Consider the following 12,188-nt stretch of genomic DNA (forward strand, 5'->3'; position numbering starts at 1 on the left):
AGATAAGACTCATGGAAATTTGCCAACTTAAGTGAGTTTTCCAACTCACACAAAGCAGCAAAACTGGAATTTGCATTGGCTTAGGCTGATTCCTACATGAATTTTGCTTTTTCTCTCTCTCTTTATATATACATACACACACACACACACACACATATAAAAATACATGTATATACACACACATGAATACATATTAGTTTTTATTTTATTTTTTTGAGCCAAGGTCTTTCTATTGCCCAGGCTGGAGTGTGGGGGCATGATCACAACTCACTGCCTCGAATTCCTGGGCTCAAGTGATCTTTCTGCCTCAGCTTCTTCAGTAGCTGGGACTACAGGCGCACACCACCATGCCTGGCTAATTTTTAAATTTTGTAGAGACTTGCCCAAGTTGGTCTCGAACTCCTGGGCTAAAGCGATCCTCCAGCCTCAGCCTCCCCAAGGGCTGGGATTATAGGTGTGAGCCACCACGCCTGGCATGCTTTCAATATATTATATGATCTTTTAAAATAGTTACTGATTTGTACTTTTGCACTTATTTAAATGTAAGAGTTTTGATCAAATAATCACCATGTCCACATGTTTTAAGTAAAATATCCTTGTAAATTTTAACTTCCTAGCTGATGATTCTTAGCTAACATTTTGTAATTAGATCTGACCAAATATAAGTGAACAGTTACATAAAATTTTAAGTTAGTAGCACATATGTGAATTAACCATTGTAATCATAGTATCCCTGAGTCCTCCAGCTTTCATATTTTTCTTTAACATCTGTTCCAAACAGCATAACTGAAGCTTTCATCCCATCCCATGTTGTCGGTCTAGTGCCCTCTCCAGTACTTTCTAGGATTCCTGTTAGAGCTTCTATTCTCTCCTGTCTTTCAAACTCATAATTCATATTAACTCTTTTATTTCATTTTCTCCTCACCAATCTCCTGCCCTTTGGCTCCTGGCTTTTCCCTGCCCACATGACCCCAGATTGGCCCCAGCGCCTGCTTCCCCATTGCCTCATGCACCACCGACAAGGCAATGTGCACAACAGACTATTAACGAAGGTTGTAGGGGCTGGGTGTGGTGGCTCATGCCTGTAATCCCAGAACTTTTGGAGTCTGAGGCAGGCGGATCACTTGAGGTCAGGAGTTTGAGACCAGTCTGGCCAACGTGGTGAAACCTCGTCTCTACTAAAAATACAAAAATTAGGCTGGGCATGGTGGCTCACACCTGTAATCCCAACACTTTGGGCGGCCGAGTTCTTGAATTCCTGAGGCCAGGAGTTCAAGACCAGCCTGACCAATATGGTGAAACACTGTCTCTACTAAAAATACAAAAATTAGCCAGGCGAGGTGGCACATGCCTGTAATACCGTCTACTCAGGAGGCTGAGGCAGGAGAATTGCTTGAACCCAGGAGGCAGAGGTTGCAGTGAGTCGAGACTGTGCCACTGGACTCCAGCCAGGGCAACAGAGCCAGACTCTGTCTCCAAAAAAAAAAAAAAAGAAGGTCTAGGGATCACAGAATGATTACAGCTCAGAACAAGGAAGTCAAAGTTGACAGGAGACACGCTTTCTCCAAACACAGTTTACTAACCACTTTCCATCACAGGGCACATTTTACTGACTACAGTCTGGCTAAGGGCCCTAAATTGTCTTAATATTGCTGGCCTTTCTTCAGTAGCCGGAGAGCTCATCATCTCCCTCTCCTCAGTTTCCAGGGTCCTGCATCCTTGGAGTTACCCAGAGGCAACTCCCCAAATTCCTGCTCTTTCATTCAGTAATCTAGGCTCATTTCAACCTGCCAATCAGGATGAACTCCAGGCCTCCCCTTTCATAGTTTGCAACTCTGTCGTTGGGTTATTCTCTATCCTGGTCCTCAGGAAATGCGATATGAAGAACTGGTAAAAGCTTTGATTTTTGGAGAAAGAAAATCAAATTCTTGATGATCTTTTTTTTTGTTTTGTTTTCCCCTTTGGATACAGAGTCTCACCCTGTCGCCTAGGCTGGAGTGCAGTGGCATGATCATGGCTCACTGCAACATTGAACTCCTGGGCTCACGGGATCCTCTTACCTTAGCCTCTTGAGAAGGTAGGACTACAGACATGCACCACCACACCTGGCTAATTTTTAAATTTTTTGTAGAGACAGAATCTCACTGTGTTGCCCAGACTGTGATCAAATTCTTAAGCAGTTTTTTTTCCTACTCACAGTTTGTTAGTGAAGGGGTGCAGTTTAAAATTTATTCTCCCCACTTCAAGAGTAATGATTGATTTTATATTGCTGCTCCTTTTTCTTCCTGTTACATAATAATAATACTAATAATTATTTATTAGTATGCTTCATGAATTCTTATCAAACATTTTACTGTGTATGGGCACAGAACTTAGAGCTACAGTTGCACCTATTGCATTTAACCTTTACAAACATCATGAGAAGTAACTACTGCTATTACACTCCATTTTCCAGTGTCTGGAGGTGAAGTTCAGAGATATGGCGTCTTTCCTGAGTTGTGCAGCTCATGAGTGGAGGGATCAGGATGGGAACTGAAGCCTGCATGGCTCAAAGTCTTTGCTTTGAAGTGCTGCAAATATGGCTTCCTGAGGAGGACTGCCCTGGACAGCAAATTTGTACTACACAGGTAATACCTTTTCCCGGTGCCTTCTTCTGGACTTACATGTATGTATTTAATAAATAACTTATGAGTTTGTTTTTTAAAAAACCTCTTGAGGGCCGGGCGTGGTGGCTCCTGCCTGTAATCCCAGCACTTTGGGAAGCTGAGGTGGGCAGATCACAAGGTCAGGAGTTCGAGACCAGCCTGACCAACATGGTGAAATCCCCGTCTCTACTAAAAATACAAAATTAGCTGGGTGTGGTGGCGGGCGCCTGTAATCCCAGCTACTCAGGAGGCTGAGGCAGGAGAATTGCTTGAACCCAGGAGGTGGAGGTTGCAGTGAGCGGAGATCACGCCAATGCACTCCAGCCTGGGTGACAGAGTGACTCTGTCTCAACAAAACAAAACAAAACAAAACAAAAAAGCAAAAGAAACCTATTAAAATGTTTCACAGGGAGAGGAATAAGAGATTAAGGGGAAATGCTGCTTGTTGGAGGCCAGTGGAGAGGTAAAGAGGTTGGTTATAACGGCTCAGCAACCTCACTTGGTTTAACCTGGCGTGCAATTAATGGGAACATAGAATGAGGTAACTCATCATACAGGACAACTGTTAAATGGACAAGGACGAGGGAAAAACCTCTGTTGTACAAAATTACTTGTTGTGAAATACTTGTAATAAATTTATAAAATAACCTTTGGGAAATGAAAACAAACTGTTACAGTGAAGCTTTCTTGGTCATGTAAACTTACTTGAAGTTATCTTTAACTTTATTTGGCACAGTTTTAAAAGTTATTTGCCAGGCTTGCTGTTACTTGACACTTTTTGATGGTTTTCTATATTTGCCTATTCCTATCTAGTTAGCATGTCCAGTGGCAGGATCCCTTTTCAGTAATTATGGTGTCTTAAAGTCCTGAGGTAGCTTTAGAAAACAAACAAGCAAACACAAAAACAAAAAATGAAGGGCAGCTTTGGCTCCCAGGAATTTAGGGGTTGCCACTGATGTAGTGGTGCCATGTAAGGAAGAATATGAAAATCTTTAACTTGCTTCTGAAGCAGACATCTAAAAAGGCTTATGTAAGAAAGAGATGGGGATAATGGTTCACAACCGTGGGAATGCACTTAATACCACTGAACTGTACTTAAAAATAGTTAAGATGGCAAATTTTATCTATGTTATATTACCAAAATAAAAAAGAATAATAATTGGCGGGGGTGGGGAGTGGGAAGAAAAAAAGAAAGAGAAAAACTGCAATCCTAATGTTGCCATTCTTACCTTCCCCTGTTATTCAGACTGGTATCTCCTGGTAGACTGCTAGGAGTGTCCAGCGCTCTGAACCCTGGTGAATCTTGACTTTTAAAAACATCTTGATGCTCTGGTTCCCCTCGTATCCATTAAAAACAGATAAAAGACATACACAGAATTACAAGAGTTCTCAGTGGAGGGAAGAGAGGGATACATAGAAGTATAAGATAAGGGTCATGTTCTCAAAGAGATGACAGTTGGGCTGGAAAAAGAATTTGCAAGTGTACCCACACACATACACATGTACAGCTAATGTACCATACAAGGCCTTTAAGTGGTAAGTGGTTAATGCTGACTGTAAGGGTTCAGGAGATGGGCAAGGACAAGAATCCCTGAGTACTAAGTCTATCAGGGAAGAGGCCATGAAAAAGATGAAACATGAGTTGGAGCTTCAAAGACCAGTAAGAATAAGGATTGTTGTAGAATTCTTCACAATATGAGAGACAAATTATGATTGTATCCAATAATAAGCTATCATTTTCTTTCTTAAGATAACTCCATTCTCCCTCTTCATTGTTTTCATAAAAACATCTGTATTCCTTCATTTATGAATCATTCAATAACTCATTTCTGAGCACTATGTGACTTGCACACACACAGCCTGACTCTCTCATGCATGCATTGGGAGTACAGTGTGAACAAAATGGACAAAATTTCTGTCCCCATGGAGCTTACACTCTAGTGAGGGAGAAACAAGATGAATAAAACACACGAGTCAAATATAGTTCTAGTGATAAGTGCAAAAACTCAAAGAGGAAAAAGATGTAAATTGCTGGGGAATATTGAACTATGATAAGGTGGCCAGGGAAGCCTCACTAAGAAGGTACATTTTGAATAAAGATAAGGATAAAGTGAGGGAGCTGTCTGGGAGAAGGACATCCCAGGCAGAGGATCCAGCAAGCATCGAGGTCCTGATGTGGAAATGTGCCTGAGGGGTTCAGGGAACTGCAGAGGGCCAGTGTGGTTGGAGGGAGGATGAGTGGCGGAGAGGAGACACGTGAAGTAGTGGAGAGCCATACCATGTAGGATCTTTTAAGTAATGGTAAAGACTTTGAGCGAGCTGGATCACTTTGCAGGTTTCCAGCATGAAAGTAATATAATCTGTCTGGGTTGAAAAAAGGCTGATTCGATAGGGCCTGAAGGAGAGAGACTAGTTAGGAGGTTACTGAACTAATCTAGAAGGGAGACAATTGTTGCATCAAAATGGGGACAGTGAGGATAATGAAAAATACCTGAGTTTTTGATTAATTTTATTTTGAAGGTACTGCTGATAGGATTCACAGATGGTAGGACCAGATGTAGGAGTTGGGGGAAAAAAAAGGGGGGAGGTGAGTTTTTAAGCTAGAGTGATTGGAAGGATAGAGTTACTTTCAGTGAGATACAGAAGACTATAGGTGAAGGAATTGTTTTGGAAAGAATCTTAAGAGCTCATTTTGGACATATTGACCTTGAGATGCTTATTAGGCATCGATTGTTGATATCAAGTAGGCAGTTGGATATATAGGTTTGGAGTTCAGGGGAGAGGTTCAGGTTATAGATATACATTTGGGGCAAAAGGATGTATTTAAGATCATGTGACCAGATGAGAGAAAATAGAGAATGAATACAGAGAGAATAAGAATGGAGCTCTGGGGCTTTCCAACATTCCAAGACTGGGGAGATTGAAATCTCTAGAGTTTCCTTAGAATAGGAGAGTTGAATAAAAAAAAATCTCTGGGGCAAAAGAGATGTATTTATTTTTTTTGATTTTAAATTGTATTTGTTTTGAATTGATGAATAAAATTGTACATATTTATGGTATACTACATGATGTTTTAATTTATGTATACATTGTGGAAAGGCTAATTAACATGTCCATTACCTCACGTTTCTCATTTATTGTGGTGAGAACATTTAAAATCTACTCTTAGCGATTTTTAGGTATATAATACATTATTACGAATTATAGTCATTATTCGTACAATAGATCTCCTGAGTTTATTTCTCCCATTCAACAGAAATTTTGTATTATTTGACTAACATCTTCCTAATTCATCTAGCCCCCAGGCTCTGATAACTATCATTCTATTCTCTGCTTCCATGAGTTTGAATTTTTAGAGTCCACATGTAAGTAAGATAATGCAGTAATTGTCTTTCTGCGCCTGGCTTATTTCACCTAACATAGTATCTGTCAGGTTTATCCGTGTTGTCACCAATGATAGGATTTCCTACTTTTTGAAGGCTGACTAGTACTGCATTGTGTATATGTGCCACATTTTGTTTATTCTTTCATCTGTTGATGGATACTTAGACTGATTTCATATATCGGCTATTGTGAATAATGCTGAAATGAACAAAGGGGTGCAGATATCTCTTTGATATGCTGATTTTTATAGTTTTTGAATATATACCTAGTGGTAGGATTGCTGGGTCATATGATAACGCTGTTTTCAATTTTTTGAGGAACATCCCTACTGATTTCCGAAAGGATTGTACTAATTTGCATTCCCACTAATAGCGTACCAGTGTTCCCTTTACTCCACATCCTCACCAACACTTGCTATTTATCTTTTATCTCCAAAAGAAATTTAGAAGGAACAGTCAAAAGCAGGGGTAAAACCTAGAGCGTGTGGTGTTTGAATCACTGGTGATGTTAAATAGTTTCAGTGAATCAGTAGGAGTAAAAACTGATACGTACTCAAGAGAAAATGAGAGTGGAGAAATAGGAAGAAGCAGAGTACTATCAGAAATAGCAAACAGAGAGGGTGACTTTCTAAAAGAAAATAATGTCTATTTGGGAATGGGCATTGCAATGCATATGCATACTACAGTAAACTGTGTGTATTCAGGGAGGTAAAGAAAGAGAAAGCTTTTTAAAAGAAAAAAGAGGAGGATTATGTAATGGCTCTGAGATAATTGTCTTTGGCTGCAAAGATCAATAGCATGGGTGGTGTCAGCCCAATATTGGACAGGCCATTGCTGGGCATATGTCCTCGAAGAAGTATTTTTTGTGTGTAAGATTGTGATGGACTTTGTACAAGGTTGTGTTTTTTTCAGTCTTTTGTGATAGTTTTGTTGTCAGGCATTTGTGCATAAGAACTCTCCCTTCATGACCTTTCCTGGCTGTTCTTCAGGTTTTTTTTTTTTTTTTTTTTTTTTTTTTTTTTTTTTTTTTTTTTTTTTTAACACAAGTAACTCCATTTTGATTCTGACAACTTTCACAGTACCAACAACTATTTCAAGAAGTTTTACTATAAATAGAAGGAAAGAAAAATAGTAGTAGCTGAAAAAGAGAATTGAAGTCAAAAGAAATTAAAAGAATAAAGGAGAAATAACTGCAAGGTTGCATGGTGATGGAAATAATCTAGCAGGAAACATCTAGGGAACACTGATGATGCAGGAGAGAGGGAAATAATTGCTGGAGAAATAACTTTGTATGAAACATGAACTTGGGTTTAAGGAACTGATGTAATTTGAAGAAAACTGAGAGAAGTTAGAGCACATATGCACACATGAAGGTAAGTGGGACGATGTGATAGTGGCAGTTTGCACATATACCTCAAGGCATATATATATTTTTTGAGATGGAGTTTGACTCTTGCTGCCCAGGCTGGAGTGCAATGGCGTGATCTCGCTTCACCACAGCCTCTGCCTCCCAGGTTCAAGCAATTCTGCCTCAGCCTCCTGAGTAGCTAGGATTACAGGTATGCGCCACCATGCCCAGCTAATTTTGTATCTTTTGTAGAGACGGGGTTTCTCCATGTTGGTCAGGCTGGTCTCGAACTCCTGAGCTCAGGTGATCCGTTCGCCTCCACCTCCCAAGTGCTGAGATTACAGACATGAGCCACCGCACCCAGCCGTCTCAAGGCATCTTAACATTTACTTTCTGTTTATTTAGAAAAATCCTTTATGAACCTACTTAAAGACAAAGATTATCACTGCATTTTTGTGCATGGCCCCGTGCCTAATTTACAATAGTCATTCAACAAATGTTTCTTGAATGAATGAATAAAAATGAAAAACTCAATATTTACGGCTTTGAATATACACAAACTAAAATTAGATTTTAAGCCTGATAAGAAACAAAATGAAATCTCATATTTTAGTCCTTCTTTATGAAGGTTAGAAGTTGTTAGCAAGATATAATGGAAGTTTTATTCTCAAAATAAAAGTTTTTATGATCATCTAAGAACATTTTGATAAGCAATAACTTTTTAAAAAATAACAGCTTTGTTCAAACATGTTGGCTGGGCACGGTGGCTCACGCCTGTAATCCCAGCACTCTGGGAGGCCAAGGAGGGCGGATCATGAGGTCAGGAGTTCAAGACCAGCCTGACCAATACAGTGACACTCTGTCTCTACTAAAAATACAAAAATTAGCTGGGCATGGTGGCCCATGCCTATAGTCCCAGCTACTTTGGAGACTGAGGCAGGAGAATCACTTGAACCAAGGAGGCAGAGGTTGTAGTAAGCTGAGAACGTGCCACTGTACTCGAGCCTTGGTAACAGAGTAAGACTCCATCTCAAAAAAAAAAAAAAAAAAAAAAAAAAAAAAAAAAGAAAGAAATAAATATGTCATATACCATAAAGTGTATCCTTTTAAATATACAATTCAATGGTTTGCAGTATTTTCACAGAGCTGTGCATCCATTATCTCTATCTAATCCAGAATATTTTCATAATCTCAAAAAGAAACCCCATAGCCATAGCAGTCATTTCCTTCCCCTAGTCCCTGGCAACCACCAATCTACTTTCTATCTGTATGTGTTTGCATATTCTGGAAATTCCACAAAAATGAAATTATACACTATGTGACTTTTTGTGTATGGCTTCTTTAACTTAGCATACTGTTTCTAAAGTTCACACATGTTGTACCCATTTTTGCAAGGACATATGTCTTTAATTCTCAATGCATTACAGCATCACCCCAAACTCCACAATCTCATCTACATCTTGTTAGCTCAACCATTCTAAATTTGATTATCTAAATAATCTAAATTAGGTATGGGTGAGGCTCTGGTGTAATCCATCCTGGGGCAAAATTAATCTCCATCTATCAACCTGTGAAACTAGAAAACAAATGATCTGCATACAAGATGCAATAGTGGGACTGGCATAGGATAGCAGTTTTAGACATTTCTGTTCAAAAACAGAAGCCATGAAATGAAAAAAAAGGAGCCAGTAGACCCAAGTAATTAAAAAATTCAACAAGTTGTGCGGATCATGAGGTCAGGAGATCAAGACCCTCCAGGCTAACATGGTGAAACCCCGTCTCTACTAAAAATACAACAAATTAGACATGCGTGGTGGGCGCCTATAGTCCTAGCTACTTGGGAGGCTGAGGCAGGAGAATCACTTGAACCTGGGAGGCGGAGCTTGCAGTGGGCTGAGATCAAGCCACTGCACTCCAGCCTGGGCAACAGAGCAAGAATCTGTCTAAAAAAAAAAAAAAAAGAAATTCAATGAGAAAACTTTATTGGGTTTCAAGGTCTGAGAATCCTCTCTATAGTTTGGGTCCTACTATCTAGGCTCTCAGCTCTGAGTTACCTCTTTTTTTTTTTCAGAAAAAGTAGCACATTTTTGCAACTGAGTCGTTCTCTCAGTTTCCTGCCTATAGACTTTTGGTTGTCCAACAGCCATCTTTCATTTTGTACTCTATTTGTCCTTTTAGATCCAAGATGGGAATGTTTCTGCTCGTATTTAAAATTCCCAAGAACCTTGTAGGTCTCCAGTATACGTCATGTGCACTGGAGACTCACTCTATTAGACAACAAGGTCTTTCAAAATGTTTCTTAGACAGTCTCATCTTTATTTTTGGCTTCTCCTGAGAGGGCTGAAGAGATTTATTAGTCACACGCTTAATCTTTTTTGTGACATATGACTAAATACTTTGACCTTTTGATGGTTTTGAGGTATTAGCAAAAGTTTATGCATCCACATACTCAGCTCTTTTTCCTCTCCTGCCGGTGAAAGTCTTAAATTTTAGCATCAGTTGCAATCCAGAAAGGCTGAGAATCCCCCAAACCAGCAAGCCCTGGTTAACTGGTTACATTTTGCTGAGCAGTTTTCCCCTAACCCTACCAACAGTCTGTTAATGATTACTGAGCGACTCTTTTCTGTTCTTTTCTTTTCTTTTCTTTTCTTTTCTTTTTTCTTTTCTTTTCCTTTCCTTTCCTTTCTTTTCTTTTCTTTTTTTGAGACGGAGTCTTGCTCTGTTGCCTAGGCTGGAGTGCAATGGCACGATCTTGGCTCACTGCAACCATCGCCTCCTGGGTTCAAGCGATTCTCCTGCCTCAACCTCCTGAGTAACTGGGATTACAGGCACCCGCCATTATGACCGGCTACTTTTTGTATTTTTGTAGAGATGGGGTTTCACCATGTTAGCCAGGCCTACGGTGAACTCCTGACCTCAGATGATCCACACACCTCTGCTTCCCAAAGTGCTGGGATTACAGGCGTGAGCCACTGTGCCCAGCCTACTGAGCGACTTTCTAAGATGCTGCCATGCTCCCTTATTTCCTTCTCAGACTTCATCAGCAGCGTCATTAATGTCCTTATTTCTTGAATAGACTCTCAGTCTGTTCATGGCAATCTAGGATTTTTCTATCGTTCTCCTCAAAATGTTTCCAGCCTTTGTCCACGCCCAAGTCAAAAGTCACTTCCACATTTTCAGGTATTTGTTATATCAGTACCCCATTCTCATAAACAAAATCTGTAATTGGCTTTTAAAAATGTAAAATATTGCTTTAATCATTTTTATATCAATTATTGAAATAATATTTTTGATATATTGGGTAAAATACAAAATATATGTGTATTTTTTGAGATGAGGTCTCACTCTGTTGCCCAGGCTGGAATGCAGTGGCACAGATCATAGCTCCCTGTGGCCTCGACCTCCCTGACTCAGGTGATCCTCCCACCTCAGCCTCCCGAGTATCTGAGATCACAGGTGTGCACCACCATGTCTGGCTAATTTTTGTATTTTTTGTAGAGACTGGATTTCGCCATGTTGCCCAGGCTGGTCTCGAACTCCTGGGCTCAAGTGATCTGCCTGCTTTAGCCTCCCAGAGTGCTGGGATTACAGGTATGAGCCCTGCCATAAAATATATCAGCAAAATTAATTTTACTTTTTACTTAAAATTTTTTATTGATACATAATGATTGTATGTATTAATGGGGTGCACATGATCTTTTGATACATGCATGTAATGTGTAGTGATCAAATCAGGGTATTTGGGATATCCATCACCTCAAATGCTTATCATTTCTTTGAGTTGGGAGTATTTCAAATCTTCTAGCTATTTTGAAATATATAATAAATTATTGTTAACTATAGTCACCCTCATGTGCTATTGAATAGAATTTGTGCCTTTTATTTAACTGTGTGTTGGTACCCATTAACCAACTCACATCCTTCCCAGCCTCTGGTAGCCATCATTCTACTCTTAACTTCCATGAGATCAGCTTTTTCAGCTCCCACGTGAGTGAGAACATGTGATGTTTGTCTTTCTGTGCCTGGTTTATTCATAATAGGTTTTCTGTTGTTGCTGTAACAGGTTACCACACACTTAGTGGTGTAAAACAATACGAATTTATCATCTGTGGGTCAGAAGGTTAGGCATCTGACACAGGTCTCACTGGGCTGTAATCAAAGTGTCAGCAGCCTGACAGGGCTCATGGGAGAATCTGGTTCCTTGCATTTTTTTCAGCCTCTAGAGGCTGCCCACATTCCTTGGCTTTTGGCTTCTTTCTTTCATCATCAAAGCCAACAACAGGAGATTGAGTCCTTCTCACATTGCATCACTCTGACCACTTCTTTTGTTCTACCTCCTGCTTTTAAGAACTCTTATAATTACGTTGTTATCATGTAATTCAGGAAAATGTATTTTAAAGTCTCGGTCTATTAAGTCCATCATCTGGGCTTCCTTAGGAACAGCATCTATTACTGATTTTTAAAAACATATGTCATACTTTCCTATTCTTTGCATATCTTGTAGCTTTTTGTTGTTGTTGTTGAACTCTGGCAATTGAAATTATATAATGTGACAGATTTGGAAATCACATTCCTCTTCACTCCTCTCCCATCCCTCAAGAGTTTTTGTTGTTTCTGTTGGTTTATTTATTAAGTGATGTTTCTGGGCTCGTATTCTGTAAAGTCTGTGTAAAGTCTATAAGGGTATACGTGGCCACTGAAGTCTCTGCTTGATTAGCTTAGTGATCAGCTAATGATTAGACAGAGATTTACTTAATTACTTTGAGCCAATAAGGCTCTCAGCCTTTGCTGAAGATCTCTCTTTGTGTGTGT

This window comes from Rhinopithecus bieti, unplaced genomic scaffold (genome assembly GCF_001698545.2).
Source record: "Rhinopithecus bieti isolate Rb0 unplaced genomic scaffold, ASM169854v2 scaffold_5022, whole genome shotgun sequence".
Lineage (NCBI taxonomy): Eukaryota > Metazoa > Chordata > Mammalia > Primates > Cercopithecidae > Rhinopithecus > Rhinopithecus bieti.